The 24,085-nt window shown below is 41.2% G+C and overlaps 1 protein-coding gene across 1 annotated transcript in view; it reads right to left on the bottom strand.

The window, feature by feature from the left end:
* Positions 1 to 18,934, bottom strand: part of gng2 (guanine nucleotide binding protein (G protein), gamma 2) — a 28,375-nt gene extending 9,441 nt beyond the window's left edge. Inside the window, exons 1-2 of the mRNA XM_033642024.2 lie at positions 18,693 to 18,934; positions 5,057 to 5,133 (exon numbers count right to left, since the gene is read on the bottom strand). The gene's annotated coding sequence lies outside the window, so the exon portion shown is untranslated. The remainder of the gene's footprint in view (positions 1 to 5,056; positions 5,134 to 18,692) is intronic.
* Positions 18,935 to 24,085: the final 5,151 nt, after the last annotated feature.

Raw genomic sequence — 24,085 nt, forward strand, 5'->3', positions numbered from 1 at the left:
GTCGTACACACAGTCCCGTCCAACTTCTATCTGCACAGTTCCTGGCTATGACCTCTGACTTCAATTGAGTATTGAGTGTAATTTTAAAGTACTTGTACTTTGCTTGTGTAATTTCACTTTCTGCTACTTTAAACTTCTACTTTTCAGAGGGACATATTAAACATTTAACTTCACTATATTGATTTAAACTTATCCCTTTCATGTATGAATTATTACGACCTCAGTCAAGATTTATTTTATTCCTCTTTTTAAACATGCATTTCTCAAGGAGTTTTTCACATGCCCACTCTGGCGGACAGCAAGCCTTGCAATTTAAAAATAAAAAATAAAAATATATACATTATGTATATGAGACATAAAAGAAATTTAATGCTGTTTAACTAGTGTGTTCAGTTTTTAACAAACTAACAAAAACTGTACATTACCTTCTAAAAACACAAATCAATTGATTTACAGCCAAAAAAGTCACTGCAGATGAAGTATTTTCAAGAACAACAAAGTTGCAGTGATAGTACTGATTGTAGTTGAAATATATCCAGCGATACATGATGCCCACTTTAGTGGACAGATGATTAATTTTAATTTCCTCACAACATATAATCAATATTTAGAAAATTAAACAACTCTATAACTCCTTAGATGCTACTTGATTGTTACAGATTTTATTTACCTGCCAGGATCTCCTATTATAAAAGCACTGGCAAGATATTCTTGAGCTGCACAACGTTTCTTGCATTCTGTCAGCCATCTTGGTTTTGAGAGATTTGTGTTGCACTGACAACACCTGGCCAGTGGGTGGCAGTGTATGGCATGTATGGCATGACGCACTAGGGTCCACTGTAGTGCCTTAAAACCCAGGCAGATACAAGAAAATGGCTTTTAAATAGCTGTCCATGACATGTGAAAGGGTTGAGTTACTTTGCATATTAAGATTATGAATAAATATAATAAAATATAATTCAAATAATAAACTACAGACTACAGTACTCACCAGCTGCAACATTAAAGTGATGTATACATTAATGCATCAATAATTAAAATCCAAAACCTAATACATATCATTTAAAATGATTTTGCAGAGCCTGTACATTTATTTTTAATAGTATATAAAGTATAACTTGATGAGGGATGCCACAGTGAGGATGTTTTCCCACCAGATAATGAACTAGTGACAACACCGGAGTGACTGATCACAGCAGACATTTTACAAGACAAGATATTCATCGATGATGCTCAGTATCTGCAGAGCGCTGTATTAAGTTACTGCTAATGCAAACTGAACATTTCCTACTGCTGCAGCTTCTCATTAAAAGCATTTAATGGCGAAATACGAGTTTACTTTTATCATGAAGAAGTTGAAAAGGAGTCAAAAATGTGTCAAAACAAGACACCTTCCATTTTCAGCACTCAGTCGATCAGTTTGCGTTTCATATGTTTCTTTTATCCAGGTTCTTCCTTAAATTTTTCACCTGCACAGTTTTTAGGCCCGTGTCCTCAGATGCTCCCGTGTCTTTTATAACCTCTTTGATTAAATGGATCAAGCTGTGGGTGCTTTAAAACCGCGTCCTCCTTGGTGTGTGATCAATCTCCCCCCTCCGTCCTCCGTCTGTATGCACTGTGGTATGACTCAGTGTGGGGTTAAGACTGATCTCAGCGAGGTGCTGCAGCTCAGCATGAATATTGATGGTCCACGGTGGCACACCTGCTCATCGAGCCAGTGAACTGGCGCTGTCACACCAGCCCCGACCCCGATGACCTGATCATCAATTAAAACCTGCGCAGGGTCACTGCTTACAGCTTTTTTGTTTCACATGGTAATTAGATTTATTAGTGTCTGACTGCTCGCAAGAGTGTCTGTGAACACGTGTACTAGCTGAATCTGACAAAATGAGAAAACATACCTGTTTTTTTGTCTCTATTTTATCTTTTTTTCCCTCTGCTCTCTTTACTTGTACCCTTGCAACCTGCCAGAACAGCAGCTTTGGGTCACTGATGCACTACAGTTAATTAAAAGTGATTAATACTGGGAATTCCACAAGCAGTTAGTCGTTTGATTTTTATTTATTTTATCGAACCAACAGCGTAAACTTATAAATCTTAACATTTAACATTAATGGGTTTACACTATTGCTTCACATTACATTTAGTAAGCTAGAGCTAGATCATTTTGTTTGATAAAAGACAGCTACATCCCTTCTTATCATCACTACCTCACTGGGCTTACTGAGAATGACCACATTTACAGTGAGAGATTTTGTCCATGTTGTACTCAAAACAAAAGGGATAATAGATGTGGAGAGTTTCTACCTCATAGACTTGTATATAATCCCTGTCAGTTTAAGAGTCACTGGAAACAGTTTTAAACAAACGTTCAAGTGAAATTCCACAATTTTAACTTTATTCACACATTTTTAGGACGGACACATTTCCTCTGAACCGGGCTGGAAAAACTCGACCCGGTGTCAGAGCAAACCAAACGACAATCTGAAGAGGATTTATGAGCTCAACGTGCTGCAGACTGCCCAGTATTAACAGTGTAACATAAACACTGTGTTTTATAGACACTGCAGCTGACGGATCCTGGATGTTCTCACTCTGAGGACTGTGTAACCTTTTAGGGTGTTTGAATTCATGTGGGAATTAAAAAAACAAAACCTTTTTTGTTGCAATGAAATCAGTTGGAATAGAAAAGTAGGTGGTAAGCCCCGTCTTTACAAAGGAAATAATCACTATATACAGTTGTTGTTGTTTTTTTTAATAATTGAACATTTTACGATTTTTTTTTCCTGATATTTTTTTTCATTCTTAAAAAAAGGCAAAAAAAAATAAATAAATAAATAAAATAAAAATTAAACTTAAAAAAGTGGATATTTTCTGAATATTTTTTTGAAGTTTTTACTAATATCTTTTAATTAATATTTTTTAAAACTTTTTGGACATTTTCTTAAATTTTTGTAAATTTTACTAAAAACGTTTTAGACATTTTACTTTTTAAAAAAAACTTCTTTTTTTTACATTTTACTAGTATTTTTAAACTTTTCTGATATTTTACCAAAATATTTTTATTTTACTTACGTTTTTTTTTTTTTTTTTAACTTTTTTTTCCCCGAACATTTTACTGCCATTTTTCAGAATTTCTGACATTTTACTGCCATTTTTCAAAAATCTTACTAAAAAATTTGCTTTTTTTTCCCCGTGAAATTGTACTGATTCTTTATGGATAAGATTAGATTAGATTAGACAGAACTTTATTAATCCCTTGGGAAGACTCCCTCAGGGAAATTAAGATTCCAGCAGCATTGGATAGCAGCACACAGGGTGAAGAGCACACATGGTATCAAAAAGTAAAAAGTAAAAACAATTTGCAAAATATAAATATAAGATATACAGAAAATAAATGAATATTCCTTATTATATTCCTTATTGCAGAGGCTACTGGCTTCTGGTTACTGCTCGCTTTTGGACACTTGTAATAATATTTTAAGAGCCATTATAGAAAAAGTAATAAAGAATTTGTTTTAATTTTGTGGGACTCCAGACCGTGTAAACATCTACGGACACCTGGGTCTAACATAATGGTATTTTTGTGGGGTTAATCTGGTGTCCCTCTGTGGAACCAATGCGTCGACAACTTTCCTACAATATCCTGCAATCACAGAAAGATTTGTCCAGTACATTGTATTTTATGTCAGGTTAATAATACATGTGTACAATTATCTTGTACACGTTTGTCCTTCACTGAAATAAAAGCAGGCCAGAGATTTACTACAAAGGTGTGACTGACAAGTAGAAATTAGTCTGTGGCGTTCTTTCGTATCGAGGCCATAATATTGTTTCAACACTCAGGGGAGCTGTCAAAACAGGCCAGCGTATATATCACCAGACTATTGATAGGGAGACATGTCACTCTTTAAGGTTTCTGGGATGTCTAAGGAGAAGTAGAGCTCTGTTTTTTTACAAAAAACAATCAGACAATGTGACACAATAGCCCAGTTTGAGTGGAAATGATGGGGAGAGATGATGTTCTAAATAAATACCATTAAAGCAGATGGAAAACGGTGTCTCAAGGGGCTGGAAGACGACGAAAGAAATACCCAGTTTTGATTGTGTCCTTGGGAGAGCTAAACTCTTTGGAAATTAAAGACTAGTATTTAAGAGACAATTAATTTCTTCACACTACTTAAAGTCACACGAGCAGCTTTGAGACTGTACTTTAGCATTGAGCTTAATGCTAATGCAAACATGCTAACATGCTTACCATGATGACAGTGACATGCTCATATGTTAGCAGGTGTAATATTTACCATTTTCATCATCTTAGTTTAGCATGTTAGCAGCTAACAGATTAACACTGCCATCCCAAGAGCTGTGAGCATGGATAAAAAGACCAAACCTAAATAACTTTCAGATCTCTGCAGCATCTAAATGACACCTGCATTCATTTTGTGTTTAGGTAACTCATATTTTCACGTGGCTGTGAAAACGCAAAGAAAGGCAGGACATAAAAGATTTAGCAGAGCTGTCACTATGTCTACAAAGTCATTTTCCTGGTTATTGTTGGTGGAGTGTGCGAAAATGCCACCCTGACATTTTCATATCTGGAGAGGGAGGGGTGAGGAGATGGTTGCATGTGGAGGACGTCCATGCATGTGTCGACTCCTGGAAGAATAGCTGCTACCTTAAAGGCTACTGAAAGTGAACAATAAAGACAGCAGATTGTTTCCTGTCTTGTCTTTTAGCTCCGGGAGCTTTTCTGATTGTCATGTTTTCTGTTATGGGACATAATTTTACTGTTTCTACTCTGCTCATCTGTAAATATGAAACCACGTGTGCTTCCTTCCTATCAGCATCCCAAAATACCACCCTGGGATGCTGCACATAGTGTTAACATACTGATAACTGTGACATACCAACAGGCACTGATAAATATTCAGATGGACACAGGCCTCAACTGTCCACAACTCTGTGGAAGCTGTGATACCACTCATGGTGTAATATTATGAAACTGGCTGATGTTATCATGCTACAGTGCCTCCCCCTTTTTGTCTTAACTTACCTTGTCTGCTAACTCCTCCGCACTCTGCACTGGTGTCTGCCTGCACTTCAGTCAGCACTTTGCGCCCGCCCAACTCTCTGCAAACAGACAAAAGGAGATAAAGAGAGGTCGGAGAGAAGAATGAGAATCAGATGCTGAAGCTTTTTCCATTCCTGCGTTTCTGATAAGTCTGGTGTCCTCTGATCACCGTGTGTCAGAATGTCACAGCTCGCTCCTACAAACTCCACGGAGGAGACACCACAACAAACTACACAGGGAAATGCAAGTTAATCGTAATGAGAGGACAAATTAGGAACAGTTCAACATTTTGAGAAATATGCTGATTGATACCACTCTAATATCTGTCAGCTTAAAATGAAGCTACCAGCAGCAACCAGTTAGCTTACCCGGCATAAAGACTGCAAATCAATGACAGTACATAAAGATGGACAACGCCTCTCCACTTCCTCCGACTGTACAAAAATTAAGCCAAAATATCCCGGATATGGGTGCTGCCATCTTGCACTGATGACATCACTTGGAGTCTGTCGTGATCTTAACGGAATAGTTCGACATTTGCAGATTAATTAACGGCCTTGCCAAGAGTCAGATGAGAAGATCGATACCACTCTCACTCTCTGTCTGTCAAATATGAAGCTACAGTCAGACCTTTTTAATACCACTTTAAATGAAACTTAAGACCAAACTTATAACCACATACAGCGAGAAGCAGCAGCAACCCACCGACTGACACTGGCACACCATTGCCACAGCAAGCAAAGACACCATCTATGGTGATTTGGACTTGACAAGCCAAATGGCTGTACAAACAGGCAATGTGCTTTATGTTCTAAATCATCACCCAGCTTGAGTCGAGCTCAGGCTGGCCAGTTCACACCACTGCAACTTTTCTCTGTAACGTCCTAAAATGGTTTTGTCTCGTCGCGAATCTTTGGTCTGAACTAGGCTTACGGACCAACGGCCACCCTGGTTTAGCTTGCCTTAGCATAAAGCCTGGGTTTTGTACTGGACTATTTCAGGAAGTCATTGCTCTCTGCTAGGAAATAGTCTGGCATATAACAACCCAAAAAACCACAACTTGTCATAGTGTCATGAGTTTTAGAAGTGCTGTTAGGTTACCTTTGGACAGAGCCAGGTTAGCTGTTCTCCAACATTTCCAGTCTTTATGCTAAGCTAAGCTAAGCTAAGCTAACCAGCTGCTATAGCTCCATCTTTATATTGAACAGATGAACATGAGTGTTGTCAATCTACTCATTTAACTCTGGCAAATGAGTGTATTTCCCAAAATGTTAAACTATTCCTTTAATTTGAGCTTCTGTAAGTGCCGACCCATTCACCTCTCCTCCTCTTCCTTACTATCCACTCCTCTTCCTCTGGTCCAACAGATTCATTCTTGATGTATCTGTGACTCTGCAGCTTGGTTTTCTGCTGCTTCTGATAAATGGGCCAATTACACTGTATGAGCAGATCTGCAGAGGAAGGGAGTTCCACCCATCGTAAATCACGGCAGCGCGCAACGTTAAAGCAACGATACAGTAAGGCATCCATTAACAAAAACCTTGCCAGCAGCGGCCGAAAACCCTGAGCCAGAGGGTTTTAGCAGCATCGAAACTGCTTAGAGTTTAAAAAACAAAGCAAAGAAGAGCAGATCTTAGTGTGCAGTCACCTCTCCTGATTCACTGGAGCCATTAATCTACACTGTTACTCCGTGTAATGCAAGCTGTATAATTACTTTTATCAGGGCAGGGATTCTTTGACTTAGCTGGGGCACTTCACGAGACAAAAGCATCTGTTTTTATACATTTAAATCCTGGGGAGAAGGTTTTAAAAATGTGCCAAAGTCAAATGTCTTAATACAAGCAACCATACCAGGACATTACCTGCCTAAAATAGTCTATAATTAGCAAACTTTTGATTTAAGTCTGATCAAAAAATAAGTACAACGCACCAGATGTTTGCTGCAGCATTTAGTACCTTCAATAAATGATGCTCAGGACACATTTCAGTCAGTGCTAGAAATGCACTAAGACTTCATACTCTCCATTCGGTCTCTTTTGCCAGAGAAACTATAAAATAATCTCCTCATCAATCATGTGGTGAACACTCAGTATATAAAGTTTCATGTCCCAAATGGAAGAGAAATGAAAGCATCTGCTCACATTTTGTTGGCGACTCACATATTACCGCTCCTTTAAAATGTCACCAGAGAGACACTGGAGTCTTCACGAGTCTCACAGACAGTTCATATGTAAACATATCATGAACAACTACACAGGTTTATTGACATTACCTTTCCCGCTGACAGACTGTAAACAGTGAGAGTCACATAACTTGTAACTGTAACACTTACAGTGTCCGGCTCATCACACATCAGAGACACATTTACATCTGGGAGTTTCCAACAAAAGCTACAGTCATCTGCTGTTTGTGTGCTGCTGGTTATACATGTAATAGATAAAGGTTTTATCATTTGAGTTCACACAGTTTGTGCTGAATGGTGAAAGGACTCTTGCTCTCGCTTTTTACTATAAAACACTTTATATTAAAGCTAACAGTTTTACAGGACATGTTGCTGTGTTTTAGAAACAAATGCGATTTGTGTTCAAAGCCCATCAAATGCACTGTTTGTACATATACCTACGAAAAGCAATACACCACAATTCCTATATAACACGTCATCATGAGCCAGTCATTTGTGTAAAACCAATGTAATCCAGACGTCTGTGAGCAAGTGACCAACGAGCTGACAGGTATAAAGAAGGAAGTAGTACAAAGAGTGAAAGTCTGCCAAAGGTTGGGGTTGAAGGATGGGTCATAGACACAAGAGTTGCCCCCAGGAGCATTCTGTTCATGTCTCGTGTGAAACTTTGAGTTATCTTAAGGTACGTCATCCCCTGGTTTCTTTTCCTGAACCTAACCTACATAACTTTACTTGCCTAAACCTAGCCTACATAACTCGTAATGTGACGACGCCATTCGTGGGGCGCTAATTTCTTGAATATCATATGAAGTGTCGTGCATTTTCATAAAATATCATACAAACCGTTGTATTAGGATACGATGATGTGAAAGACGTCACTCAACTCTGCAGTTCCTCTCAACTCTACAAGGTATTTCGGTGTCTTTTAGCCATTGTTTTGGTTTTACAACCTAAAATTATTGTTTTGGTTCATTAAACTCAAACAACCCACTGTTCTACCTGCTCAAGAAAGGCCCCCAGGAACACCGTTTAGCCTTGCTTACAATTTTCCCAGTGGCCACTCACAGTACTGCAACAATGAATTCCCCTGGGGCTCAAAAAGCATTTCCTCATCGACTACCTTTTATAAAAGAAGCGTCTGTAAAACTGTTAACAGGAGACCTCGAACTGCAAACAAGGTAAATTATGGCTCTTTCTGTTATGATTTTTTGATCCATGCAGGTTTTATATTTGTAAAACTTTCCTTAAGCTGACCTGAAGAGGTGATGAAGAGCCTGACATTTTTGATGGGAGTGGGTGGAGACCAAAAACAGAGCTGAAAGAGAGAGCATATTGGCACCAGGTGGCCAGAAAACGACTCAAAATAAATGATAATGTCAGAGCTTCTTTAACTTGATCAAGGAGGCAATATATCTAGGTTAAGGATTTGGATCTGATTACTGCAGCTGATCCGAGAAGATGGAGCTTTAAAAATGAGTACTGCGATATTTAAAAAGTTGTGTACTGAAGCAGCACCAGAGTGTCAAAGTCCTGATGGCACTCTCACATCTTTCACTGTCTACTTTCTGTTTTTGTCTCCACTCTTAGATCAGTTGACTGTACACTGCAAAAGAGGGCAAGAACGCCGACTGTTCTTAAAAAATACATTTAAAAAAATGTTGCTGAATTTGATTTCCCTTGGAAGTGTTTGTGTCATCATATTTATGTTGCAGAGCAGCAGTGAGAGACACACAGTGTTAAAACTTATCTTAATGCTTTGGCAATATTGCTCCCTACTTTTATGCCAGTGAAGCATCTTGAACTGAACTGCACTGTAAGACAGAAAAGGTGCATCATGGGACGTGACTGGTGATCCATTTCTCTCCTGTGTTCGAGCCTTCTGCTTCTAATCCCTCCCTCTGTGGCAGACAGGTGTTCGGTGATGGGCCTGAAACACCCCCAGCACGCTCCGTCCTGCTGCTAACACCACCAAATCAATCTGACCCCCTCCGCCATCCTTCCCCTGCCATTTGGAGTCGTTTTTGAACCCCTTCCTCCGGGTTTTCGGGGGGTCTATGTTCGTGACGAGGCCCTCCACAGATGTGATTATAGCTGATGCTCGACTGCGGGTGTCGTTGACTTAAAGGGTGATTAAGCGCCGCAGGAAACATCCTGGTGAGGAAAATATAATTCCTGGCCTGTCGAGAGTGATGATCTCTCATGCACTCCCACACATGCTGACTCTCAGCTCGGCTCTACCCCTTCTTCTTTCTGCACACACCTTATCATTGTCTTTTTTTCCCCTACACCATCCAAAGAGATAAATTAAGGCGGCCAGGCAGGGAGTGTTCTGTCCTCTGTGATGCCAAGGGTGTGAAATCAGAGCGTGGTAATTAAAAATCTGTCCCCAGCTCAGCCATCTGGACCCTGGAGAGCCACTGATTAACCTGCGAGGGTCTGCAGGGACGCGAGGAGGCAGGATGGGACCCCTGCTCAGAGATAACAGAGGCTAAGTTTTGAGGGCCACAAAGCCACGCCCCCCTTAGTTACTGTTGCTATGCGTGTCAAGTTTTCAAAGACAATAGTGGCAGATTCACTACTCAAAACTTTTAGCTAGGCGCTCCTTCAGAAAATGCCCGGTGCTTGAGAGCGCTTTGGAGGAGCAACGATTTTCAACTGGGATGTTTCTGTTGCGTCTGGTTGATATGATACGGAATACCTGTGGTAATAAAAATGTTGGCACAAGGTAGAGTACTTGCTCTGGCCCTTGCTCTGGATGTAGGGAAGGCTGAAGGGTGTACGGAGAAAGTACATAACCTGCCAGTCTGTTTGGGTTCATAAGAGGAAACATACATAAACATATATACAGTATATTAACATGAATTCCTCCTCCATTGTTATTTTTGTTCAGCACTTGGTATTGTTCTCGCCCCTCCTCCACTGTGATTGGACAGCTGGGTAAAAAGTGACAGTGACAAGTGCAGCGTTTTAACCACACATGTAATGCTCAGTGCACAATAGGCGCACAGCACCTTGCTGGCATTTGTGGCGTTGCGTTAACATACCGCACTGCCATTAAAAAGAATTTAAAAATTTGCTGGCCTCAGGAAAAAACACTTCGGTGGACATGGTCCCATAGTAATCTTTGAAACAGATGCAAACAAATTCAGCGTCTAGCCAAGAACTCTTTTATCGACTGAAATAACAAAAGACACCAGCAAATCTTATCAGCTGTAGTTAACAAGCTAATTAAGCTCATGTTAGCTCAGTAAGTTGGTTGACCTTTGGGATGCACAGATTTCTTGGGTCTGTGGTTCACACAAGGTTAAGAGACTTTTTTGCGTTTTGTACTGCAGCATAAAATACATCAGTAAATACCCCACTCATGAACTTTGAAGCTTTTGTGTCTTAAAAAAGGCGGTTGCTAACAAGAGGCTAAATGTCATTATGCCGCGGTGCACAGAACACGGCTTTACAGGTTCGTTCTGGTGGTTTGTTGATAGCCTAACCTTAGCTTTTTACTTCTGCGAGTGGTGCTCATTTGTAAAGATCATTTTGTTGGACAAATCGTAAAAGTATGAAAACAGTTTGTTTGTTTAAGCTTATTTTTTTTAGCAATAATCCAAAATCCAATGAAAAAATCCCATTGGCTTTTTGACAAGGGAACCAGTGTGATGCTAACTTCCGTGTCCACCTACAGAAAAACATCATCCCTGGGGCACTCTATAGCTGTTTTCCCCGTAAAAAACAACCTACACAGGGGGTCAATTTAAATTAAACTTAAAATAACTTTAATTTTAAGGCTTAAAGTTAGACATATTGAAGGGCGTGGTCACTTAAGTGACACACTGTCTGTGAGGCATCACCACAGTGTATGAGTCAGATCCACTCTTAACTCCTCCACAGCTACGACCTCTCGTCCAAGTCAGTCACCTCTGGCTCCAAAATACCAAGATGGCAACAACTAAAATGCCAGATTCAAAACAGGAGTCCACAAACCAATGGGTGATGTCATTGTGGCTACGTCCATCACTTTTAAACTCTATAAATATGTCTTGACAGTCAGTAATTGGAGGCAATTTGAACCGAGAGCCTTGGCTTCATCTCAGTTCATAGGTAGGTACCACTAGCTGTAGTGAGAAAATGTTTCCTCATTATTTGGGTGAAATGACCCTTTAAATAAGGCTAATGCATGTCCTGCTAATAAACAGAAACTGGGATGTTACTTTATCATACACACACACACACACACACACACACACACACTATAAGCCCCTCCTGACCCAAACTGTGTTACTGTAAAAGCTGACACGATACATTTCTGTGCTGACTGAGTCATTTCTTCTTTGTGTGTTTTACTACAAAACCAAAAACCCCCACTGCGGATTTTCAAAAAATGCAAGGCCTGTTTTTTATTACTGCTTAAAAGACAAGACAGCAGTGGTGCATGAGCACACGAAAGCACTCGCACGCATGCAGAAAGTTCAGTCATCACAGTGTGACCGAGTGACTGTACCATTCTCAGTGTGTCATAGGACAATGAGGTACAGGCTGCGATGTCACCGTGAAACAGGACGCGGTGAAGGGCACATTCAGCCAAACTGACAGAGTCATGAACTGATAGGAGAGGTTACACAGATCCAGTATCAATGAATAGGAATAAAGTTTATCAGGAAGATGAAAGAGGCCGAGAAGTGATGGTAATATCTTCCTCCAGAGTGGCTTTCACAGCGACCGCAGCAAAGGAGGAGTAATATAAAACTGACCTCCGGAGTTATTAATGAACGCGATCAAGATGGATATTGACTATTGAATGTAATATAGCACGGATCCCTGCCCTTGAATAGGAGAAAGGACACCCCTCCCTCTGCACACACACACACACACACACACACACACAAAGATAAAGAGATGGGACACAGAGAGCAGAGCTGTCAGGCAATGATTGTCTGGGGAGATGACGCCGAGTGTGACAGCTGAGCGTCCTTCTCCATCACTATTTCTGTTAGAGACCTGGAGCCAACCTCCAGGCTCACATCACAACAGCTATACAGGGGTATCGAACAGTTTAGTCTCGAAATAGTCAGTCCAGGAGGTTCGTATTCTGAAATATGATTAATGACACTACACTTGATGCAGAAAAGTGACAAATAATGTTTATTATTAATAGTATGCTAGTAGCTAAAGTGTGGAGGTGATTTCTTCATCATTTTCACATTTCTTTTGTTTCATATATTCTCATATATTTTGGGGGCTTTTTGCCTTTAATGACAGGACAGTTTGAAGTGTGAAGAGGGGTAGAGAGGGGATGACATGCAGCAAAGGGCTATGAGCTAAAATCAAACCCATGGCCGCTGTGGTGAGGACACTGCCTTTGTGCATGGGGCACCCACTCCGCCCAGTGAGCTACTGGAAATGAAATTATTTTCATAGCTGCATCCTTGCATCTTTCAAAGTAATGTTTTTGTAGAAGTCTGTCCACAATTTATTGATTTTTTTTTAAACTTTAATTTAATTTTTAATCTTTTTTTTTGTCTCTGTAAACGTGTATCAGTGTCCTACTGTGTCAAAATATCTGTAAAACTGAACTGCTTCTGTAACCCGTGTGTAACGTGTTCTTGAGATAAATTTCTTAGCATCTTATTCCTGCTATATGCTAAACTTGTATTGGCTGACGAGTGTGTACATCAGAGGAAAATCTTATCACCGCCTTACATCTTGTATTTACAACATGTTAATCTAATTTTGATGCATCTACTCACAAATTGCCAGAAAAAAATGTACATTTCTGCAAACCAATGATATGTTTACATGTCTATGTTACATTTAGTGAATACATTGAAATTTACGCTCAAACAGCACTTTGGTTAATATGTGGCAAGTTTAGGCAAAAAAAATCCCACTTGATCATGGTTAGGAAACCATCATGTTGTGGCACAGTCACAACTGGAAATTCTGCAATGACTCGCTAAAAAAACACCAGTTTTGTTGTTTTTTGGTCTGGAACAGTGGTCAACAGCTTGGTCGCCATCTTGTCTGGGTATCAAGCTATCCATGATCCCCTCCACCTTCTGTTGACAAAGTCAGCTCATATACTACGTCACTTTAGCAAACAAACCACATCTGTAGTTATAGACAAATGTATTTCTGTCATCAGATTGTGATTATTGGAAAATCTATACAGTTGCATAGAAACTATCTGACATGTTTTCTGTTTCTATCCTGGGGCAGCGTGAAAAATAGAGCCGGTCCTTTGCTCACTGATGGTTGTCACAATTTGGAGAAATTGGTACATTGTCTTCCTGTATAGCTAGCTAGCAACACTCATGATAAAACAAACAAAAGTCCTGAAAGTCCAAGATTTGAATCATCAGTTGGAGACCCCTCAGTCGACTGAGATTTTTTTTGTCGGTCAGTGCACATCTAGGGATGTTTCGGCCCCAGATTTAGCTGCAGAGTGAGCACTTCTTGCTCTCACTCTACTCTCCGGTACAGGAAGCTGCCTGGTTAAATAGAGGCTGTGCCCAGTCATGCTCCAAGATAACATTATCATCTGCCTTCTGCATAGATGTGGTGAATTTACAGCTCCAAAACTAGCCTAAATATGATACAGTTTCTATCTTTTGTTTGGTACCTTGTGCCTGCAAAAAAAATGCTGTTGCACATTTACAATCCATCATTAACGTAGTTAGCAAGCATACTATTTTACGTGAGGGGGGTCACTGTCACCCTGAACGTATCAAGTGAAGATGTTGTTATCAGTTATCTTACAGAATTAAAAACATTGAAACTGGCACTCTTCTTTAACTGTCATGAGAAACGTTAAACCACTAAAGCTACAGCTTTTGTGTCGACTGAAAATGACATCGTAGGGACAGATTTGTAACTCACTGCTGACAGGTCAAGACAAATCAAACCAAAATCTCCCAGCGACCCATAGGCTAACATAAACACAATGTCAGACTGAATGAAGTGAAATGAAATCCTAATTCAGCTCCAACTATCAGGCTGCTTTTTCCAAAGGAGCCTGCCCACTTCAAACCAGTGAAAAGAGGACAGAAAAAACTCAAATACAGAAATCTCTCTTATGAATCACCCAGTATCTTTCTAATCTTGGCATATAATACATATTTGCATGAGTTTCATAACTGTTTCCCCCAAAGTAGATTTGACACAACATGTTTAATTTTCAATCTATTAGCCTCTATTAAACCGTACATTAACCCTGACTCTCTCCCTCTCTGCTTCCTCGTGCCGCTGCCTCTCGGTCAGACCACCACCACCCGTGAATATTCGATTAGCCCGGACATCTGTGCCACCCCCAGCATGCCCTGCCCATCCTGCCATCTTCGAGATAGTGGTGGGTGTGTGTATATAAGTATGTTTGTGTGTGTTGGGGGGTTAATCTAGGTCCCAGAAGGGGGGAGGGGTGAAGGCAGCGGCCCAGGAAATGATGCATCTCCTGGGAGTCAAGGAGGCAGCAGGGAGGAGGCTTATTGCTCCAGGGAGCACAAATGTGGTCTATTATGTTTATTAAATCAAACGATCAAGGCACGGCATGTTTCTTCTTTGTTAGATTAAAGCAGTGGCCAAGTGGTTTTCTTTTCCCCAAACATTTAAAGACCCACGTTTAAAACCTTTGATATGTGTTATATAACAGCAGTGTGGTTAGTGGGGTAGAAACAATGCCTGACACTGCTGTCACAGGGACAGCTACAGACTTCAGAGGAATACAAAGAAACCACATGTTTTTGTGTGACCAGGGTGGAAAATTAACACCAGCCACCTGCCAAATAACGCTGGTGAATCCTGGCTTTTTAATTCCCCTGGCCACTTTTGGCAGGGAACCGGCCATCATGTGGAGCTTCTTTTCCACTCTGGAAATCATATTTAGAGGTGGCCACCAAATTTATAAGGTTAACTTCCTGCCCTGTGTGTCACAAATGATAGTTTTACCAAGCGTTTTTGTGCATTAAAGCTCTCTTCTCTTCTCAACTGTGAGGAATCGGCAGGATTTTTGCATTCGCCTTGAGTGAGGAGGCATAAACATACTTTTCCTCTGGAATCAATCAGCATGCCAAGGATAACACGGCCAGACTCCTGGGCTGTTAACAATATTACAAACATCCGGGCTTGTTTAGATTCTGCTGAGAGTTTGCTGCTCGGACCGTTTCTCCGATGTGTAAGTTTGGCTGAAAAGTACTGAAAGTGTATCTGCTTCGGGGAGCATTCTGCTTGTCATGAGTTACATCCAAGCTGTCGGGAACATTTGGAGCTGATGCTTCCAGAGGTGAAGACGTGAGACTTGGACTCAAGTCAGGCATGTCACAAAAATGCTGACTTGAGACTTGACTTGGACTTGAGTGCTGGAAGATCTGACTACCTAAGATTTAAGACACCTGGGAGCTGCACATGAGTCATAGACAGCCTCAAAAAAGAGGACGTGAGGCTCGGACTTGAGTGCTGTGAGAGCTGCAGACTTGAAAGCAAAGACATTCAAGTCTCGTGTTTTGCTCCATAGGCCTTGTGATTTGAACTTGGTTGGAAAAAACTTTCACTAAACTCAAACCTTCCTTCATAAAAACTTCAAAGCAGCTTTGGTAGACTTGAGACTTAAACTTGAGACAGACTGAAGTTGCAAAAATGAGGACTTGGAACTTGACTCGGACAGTTTTGAGACTTGACTTGGGACTTGAAAACAAAAACATTCAAATCTCATGTTTTGATGTCAGAGACCTGAAACTTGACTGAAGACTTGGTTGGAAGAGACTTGGGACTCAAAGTTAGGGTTGTCACAATACCAACATTATGACATCAATATAATACTTAGAGTAAATATCTTGATACTGATACTGAAATGATGCCGCGGCAAAAACCATAAACAACAAAGTAATGGAACAAAATATTCTGATTGGTGAACACGTCAGGAACACGGCCTCTGGATTGGTCAACAGACAGCCCAAGGCATCATGGGCAGCTAGTGGACGGCAAACAACAACAACAACAGTTTTCAAGGCGGAAAAATGCGTAAATAACCAAGAATAATATTCAGTGTCGGATTTATCATGATAGAAAAATGAAAAAAAGAAAGTCTTCAAGTAAACACTACGGTTCGTTACAAAGCTTTCGACAGATCGCACCAGAGCTGTCGGTGGAACAGCACAACAGTTAGCTTCTGGGCACAAATATATTCAGTTTCTCGCACACTGCGTTGCAGAGGTATTTGACATTAGTAACATTCTGTCGTACACGACATTGTCCATCCCTGAATTAACTTCTATAATGTCCAATTTGTCAGATTTTTCTCATCAGTTCTGGCCTCGCACAAGCACCTCAGCTGGAAAAGCTCTGCTGAACTGATACAGTACGCAGTTTATTTTCAGATATCATGACATTAAACATCCCTCTTATTTCTGAGTGACCCTATTGGCCAACTGCATGAGGCATTTCACTTGCGAAACATGTTTATTTGCCCCGGGCGAGCGTTAATGTCGAGCACAGGGAGCGCTGCACATACACTCTGCCCTGCAGGAGCACGTTGACGCAACTCATGGGAACTTATAGGAACTCATAGCTCCTATTGAAACACTGCTGTTCTTAAAGTACCAGTATTAATATAATCTGGTATTGTACCATTTTTAATGGCATGGTATTACAATACCTTTCTAGTACTGGTACGCTGTTAATACTAGAACTTAAATAATAAAACAAAGATAAAGACTTGAACTTCATTTGAACATGACAGCTGTGAGACTTGACTCCCTTACGACTTGGCTTGAGGTTTAAAAAGTCTCATGCCTTCAAGAACTAGAGACTTTAGTTGAGACTTGGTTGGACAAGACTTGATGGTTGGCTTGTGCTTACCCCAAAACACTTGAAACTGGCTTCAAAGCTCAACCTAAGTCACAATAATTCAGTCAAGACTAAATCTGAAAGAAAAAATATTCATGTTCTGACCTGACAGACTGAAGACTTGTGACTTTACTTGGACTTTCATTTAAGGACTTGAAACTTGGTGGGACAAGGTTTGAAACTTGACTGGACTTTCTCCAAAAAAGACTCAAAAAACAGCTCTGAATGCTCCTACCCTGACAGACCACAGCACGGTTGAACAAGCTTAAAACCCAAAATCAACACTGTGAGAAGCAAACAAGTGCAGTGAGTACAAAGGTCGAAGCCTTCAGTGTGACAACATCCTTCCCACCTCATGTTACCTTCCCTCTGCAGTCATGTACATCTCTGAGAAACAAGTATGAGAAGGCTGGTTCACATAGAGATGACTTCAGCAAGAATAATGCTCTCAGGACACTCAGCCCAGGCTGGGATGGATTTCTTAGGAAGAAATCAGTGATGGGAGTGGAGAGGTCACAGTGGTCAATAAGGCGTGGACGGCTGCTCATCATTCCTCCCTTTCTGCTCTGTGACTGTAACACTCAACATCATGCTCCGGTTAAACTCTCAAGGTTTTTGATGTTTCTTGTTTATCACTGGATACTTTGTGAGCGGCTCTCTTAGTCTCAACATCGATGTGTGTGAAACAATCTGTGGCCTTGGAGCAGCTTGCCCTCGAGATACAGTATGAGACAGCCGGACATTGAGCTCTTGCGTAATTCTGACTCTCTGTGTGCGTTTGTAACAGGCCTGGATACGCAACGCACATGATTGGATGACTTAATGCGAGTTGTACATGACGATGCCTTCGTGTGATGAGCTAAGCGTGGGGAAAATAGCATGGCTGTGTTCATTTTCTTGTTTTTCCTGTACGTGCACGCCGCTGCCAGCGACTGTATCTGTCTATGAGCAACATAAAAACACCAAACCCCCACTCCTCGTCCTCCTCCACCCCCTCCCCTTCCTCCTCCACCCCCTCCTCTCCCGGCCATCTGCCTGATACAACGACTACATGGAGCTTGTGTGTGGTCGACTGCTTTCTCCTCATCGTATGGTGGGCCAGAGAGTTGAGAATGGACAGAAAACCTCACAGGAGGCTTGTGGGATTCCTCTGTGGCTTTCTGCTGCCTTTGTCTCCCTTTTTTCATCCCCTCTGCTCGTGCAAATATCCCCCTGAAACAGATGCCCTTAATTCCTCTGGCTCCACATTATAAGATCTGCCCAATCCTGAGGGAAGAAAAAGGAGGGAGGAAGAAGAGAAGGGAGTCCATTCTCTTATCCCCCCTCGCATATATGCATGTATGAAGGGAGGTGCAAGATGGGGGGAAATAAAAGCAGCAGCTCACCTGACAGCAAGGAGGTTTTTAGCGATTATACAGGGAGGAGGGGATTCCATGATGTAAACCAGCCAGAGGCATCAATCTCGCCCCTCGAGCGCTGACAAAATGACAGCGTGGATATGAAAAGCCCCCCTCCTCCCCTGGAACACACCCTGTTTTGGATGCGATTAACCCAGATGGCATCAAAACAGAGAAATTTTACGCGCACAAAATGCAAAAACCCTACCTGTTTTTGTTGTACGTGTGGTCTCGTTCCGTGACGCTAAACACATCCAGTCCTGTGGAGTAGTATCCACGCGTCCTCCCCTCGTTCTGTCACACACAAACACACACACACAGTCAGTCAGTCAGCGAGGCAGGCGAGTACATCCACACACACTCCTCTCTCTGTATGCTTCTCTCTCTCCCTGCTCCAGCTGAGATCCTCCCTGCCTCCCTCCTCACTGCTGCTCCGAGTCTCCACCCTTCAGCCAAACGCTCAGGCTGCAAGAAAACTACCCTCCTCCTCCTCCTTCTCTTTTCTGCTATCAGGACACACTCCCTCCGTCTCCCAAAGGTCCACAGGAAAAGCCTTGACTATCTCTCTAAACACCTACCGTAAACAAACACATACCAGGACAGCTGACAGTCTGGACTAGCTGGATTTCAGTCTTGATAAACATTCATACTGATCCCTGCACACGTTCCAGCTACTCATTACCCCTCCTCTCAACGCACATTTAAGATTTTTGGCTGTCAAATGAAAATTACAGTAAGACTCCAGGCAATGCACGCGAAGAAATTCATTCAACCCTCAACAACAACCGCAACAACAACATCCTGCATTGCTCACACGACATGCGCCATGCCAGATTTGAGGCTTTTACTCTGTAACCCACTTGTATATTACAGTGAAACCATCAAAGATCAAGACAAAAAAAGAAAGACTGTCCCAGCAACTGAATACACACGCATAAACAAACACCGTTGCTCTGTCTCGTCTGAGTGTTTACGTACTGGATGTTCTGCATGTACAGGATACACTCAATTAGGGCGACAAGATCAAGTGTGTGAGCGTGTGCATGCAGCTGGTATGTATATGAGAAGGGGTGTTATTACCTTAACTAAAAAGGTTATGTTTTTATGGCCCCACATGTTTGTGTCTGTTTATGTGTTTTTAGGTGAAATGTCTCAAATACTATTGGATGAATTGTCAGGATATTTGGTACAGACATTCATGTTCCCCTCAGGATGGACTGCAACGGGTTTTGTTTAGGAATGTTATAATTAACCGTTTAACCGTTAACTGACAGTAAGAATTTTGACTGATTAACACCATCAGTTCATTCAATTTCCGTAACCGCTTATCCTGTTGGGGGTTGTGGAGTGGCTGGAGCCTATCCCAGCTGACATTGGGTGAGAGGTAGGGTACAGCCTGGACAGGTCATCAGACTATCACAGGGCTGACACATAGAGACAGACAACCACTCACACTCACATTCACACCTACGGACAATTTAGAATCACCAATTTACCTAACCTGCATGTCTGTGGACAGTGGAAGGAAGCTGGAGTACCCAGAGAGGATGCAAACACCACACAGGAGGGCTCCCCCACCCTGGGTGCGAACCAGGAACTCTCTTGCTATGAGGCGACAATTCTAACCACTACCATGCCGCCCAGCTTAAAAATATATATTGAATCAAGTGGCGCTACAGGGTAGATGATGAGACAGCGGGGTCTGCTGCTTGCTGGAGTTGTCAGAGGCTGCAAAGGCAATGCCATGATGTCGCTCCTAGGATATGAGCACCCCTCAACAAGCTAACAACCCAGAGGCACAGGTGGACACCTGTATGAGAGGTAGGCAGGTAGGTTCAGCATGTGCCCAGTTCGTATGAGCTAACACAACAGCAGCAGCAAACATCTGACAACAAGCAGTTAAAGGGTTCCAACAAACCTACACTGATACTATAATGCTACCCACAATGCTAACATTTAGCCGAGTCACTGTGTGGATGCAGGGTGGGCATACTCTCATCATCTTTAGCTCTAGCAATTGTTAGCATGCTAACATGCAAAAGTTAGCATTAGCTCAATCCACAGCTAAGTACAGGTTCAAAGTAGTATAGTGTTATGCCTTGTTTCCACTTACGTATGTAACTGGTATCCGTAGATTGGTAAATATATGGATGATGCCTCTAGTGTCCGACGCAAAGAAGCGCATTTCTTTATGGATGGATAGAAACTACCTGTAACCATGAAGGAGGTGGTAATTTTGTCCGCTTTTTGCCATCTAGTAGTTTGGAATATATGCTTGGAACATTACCAGGACAAAAACAGGACCTGCTCGGTATGTGAAATGTTTTGTGAAATATTTAATTTAAAAGATGCCTGAAGGGCTGAATGAGTCATAATGAGGATCTGACTGTATATAATGTATCACCATATTTTAACAGAATAACATTACTGAGATTCACAATGTGTTAAAGCTAGATAAACAAGATGATTTAATCATACAAACTCACTCGACAATCAACATAGGCAACTGCATTAAAAGGAATAGCTGTTAGCTAGTTAGCAGCCAGCAAAAAGTTTTAAATGTACTCGCGGCAAATTCCAGACCAAAATATTACAGAGGGGAGGAGTTTCGCAGACACATCTTGATATCATGGAGATTCCCATAGGAATGAATGGATTTCCAGTTGCCTTGTCTCCGTACACATATGTAAGAGGAAACAAGGCGTCAGACTTCCTCCAAATTTCATCCAAGCATCACCAAATTTGGTACATAAAATTTTTCTATATACCTGAAAAACGTTAAAATTATCTTATATGCCATACAGTTTCTGGTAGCCTATGGTTACCATTGCAATTGCAACCAAATTCAGATGACGGATTCACACATCTACACCAAGAAATCCTGCAAAAGTCACATTAAAGTTAAATTTAAAAGAGGTTATAACTGTGGCTCACTTATAAATTTACAAAGCTCTAGCAGTCCTAGACAGGATTTCTCCAAAAAATATCAGACATTGGCCAGTCAGCACGATTGTATGCCATTATGTGTATTTTTTTGCATTTTATAAAAATTCAGAGGATTGCACATTATCTAAGAGCTTCCTAGTTTGTCTTGTATATGTCTGACTGCATGTGCTAAAATGAGTAAACATAAGCGTGTCTGTAAGAAAGCACAGTACGTCTGCTTCTCTGCATGTGTGTGCTTTGCCTGCAGGTAAACTCAGCTACTGTTACTCATCTTCGCCCTACTGTCTGAACCCAGTGTCACGTTTTCTGTGAATCACATTTTCCTCAGCTCCATTCATGCAGATGTTATTCTCCGTGAAACTTACAGTTACAGTACACATCCAAGGAGAGATGGAGAGAGAGGAGGAGGAGGAGGAGGAGGAAGATGGAGAATTAGTGAGTCATGGTTCCTGTGGAGGCGAACACAGGAAGCCTCTGTCACCAGGATAACGCAGTGATCTGTGATAGCCCTTCCTGGGTCCCCTCAGCCAATGGTTTCCAACCTTTTTAGCCTGACGCCCCCCCGCAGGCCTGTCAGATGAGCTCAAGTTCCCATTCATCAACACCATCTGTCATTTTCCAATAATGTTCTTATGAACAGATTATAAACAGGATGTTATTTAACACTGATAATCATGTATAAGTGGGTTAATGTAAATATTTATACATACAATCGAATCACAAATGTTTAGTTTGCTTTGGTCTAGTTTGCATTTTTAATGTTACCTCTTGGAGTGGCAGAGGCTGGACGTTTCATCCCTTTATCCATTAGCCTACTGTAAGCTAACTATTTCAACCCTTTATCTATTAGCCCACGGTTACCTATTTAAACTGTTTATCCATTAGCCTATTATAAGCTAATTATTTCAACCTTTTAATAGCCTATGATTAGCTATTTCAACTGTTTACCCATTTGACTACTTTAAGCTAATTATTTGGTTCATTTATCCATTAGCCTATGTTTTGCTATTTCAACCATTTGTCCATTAGCCTCCTGTAAGCTCTTTCAACTGTTTATCCAGTAGCGTATTTTAAGCTAACTATTTCAACCTTTTATTAGCCTATGATTAGCTATTTCAACTGTTTACCCATTCGCCTACTTTAAGCTAACTATTTGGTTCATTTATCCATTAGCCTACAATTTGCTATTTTAACAATTTGTTGCTTAGCCTACTGTCAGTTATTTCAACAGTGTATCCATTATCCTAGTTTAAGCTAACAAATTCAGTCTTTAACCCATTAGTTTAGACAGCTCTTCCAGCTGTTTATCCAGTAGCCTACTTGAAGCTAACTATTTCAACTATTTATCCATTAGCCTACGATGAGCTATTTTAACGATTTACCCATTAGGCTACGATTCGCTGTTTCAACCATTTATCCATTAGCCTGCTTTAAGCTAACTATTTTAACCATTTATCCATTAGCCTACGATTAGCTTTTTTTTTTAAACCATTTATCCATTAGCCTAGGATTACCTATTTCCACTGATTTTCATTAGCCTACCTTAAGCTAACTATTTCAACTGTTTATGCATTAGTCTACAATTAGTTATTTCAACTCTTTTTCCATTAACCTGCTTTAAGCTGTTTCAACCGTTAATCCATTATCCTACTTTAGCAAACTGTGTTCACTGTTTATCCATAAGCCTATCTGTAGGTATTGTAACTGTTAATATTTCGACTGTGTACTCATTACTTTTAGCCACTATTCCAACAGTCTGTTCATTAATTAAAGTTAGTTATTTCAACTGTTCGCTCAGTAGCCGATTTTAGCTGTTAGCGTACCCACACACAGCTTTTTACCTACCCCCTGACAGCTGCAGAGGTACCCTGAGGTCATGTACCCGTGGTTGGGAGCTACAGTATGTTGTGGCCTTATTTTGCATCAGCAGAGACAGTATCAGTGAAACCTCTCCTGTCCTCCCTCCCTCCATCACTGGAGAAGAGATAAATCCAGAGATCTGTTTATTTGTAATCTGATTACTTTGTTTTATTATCGGCTCTGGGGATCATCTCTGAACCTTGTGGTGTCAGTGCAGCTGTTTTGGTTAATAGGCTGGTTTATTAAGTGCTGTTAATCCACCTCTAAGAGGACACAGGCAGATGTGGTGGGTTGAAGACTAGAGTTACCTTTTCTGGTGTGATAAATAGATAGATGGTGCTGTTTTGTATGTAAGGGTGGAGCTGATATACATTTCAGCTTTTCAGGAACTAGGAAGAAATGTGCTGGATTCAGATTTACCAGGTTTTGTTTTTTTTATGAGGCAATGTAGTGTAAAATTCTCTTTCAGTCCAGCTTAAAATCTGAGCAAAGGGTTTTCAGACAACAATGGTGATTTTGGGTGAGGAAGAGCTGGATGAAGGATGCTCGAATGATCCTGTACGAGCAGTGTGTATGTGTGTGTTTGTGTGCACAAGGGGTGGGGTTATCACGACTGGCGCGGGGGAGGGGCCTGGATTTCATTTCTGATTTGTGACCATCTGGCTCCTCCAGGCAGCTGCTGGCCCGAGCCGAGCAGAGCCGCCCCGATGCCCCGTGGGATTTACGGAGAGGTCACCACTGCTGCTGGAGACACAGTGTCACCTAATACTCTCAAACAATCAGCTCAAATGATTG

This window comes from Epinephelus lanceolatus, chromosome 15 (genome assembly GCF_041903045.1).
Source record: "Epinephelus lanceolatus isolate andai-2023 chromosome 15, ASM4190304v1, whole genome shotgun sequence".
In the NCBI taxonomy this organism is placed as follows: domain Eukaryota; kingdom Metazoa; phylum Chordata; class Actinopteri; order Perciformes; family Serranidae; genus Epinephelus; species Epinephelus lanceolatus.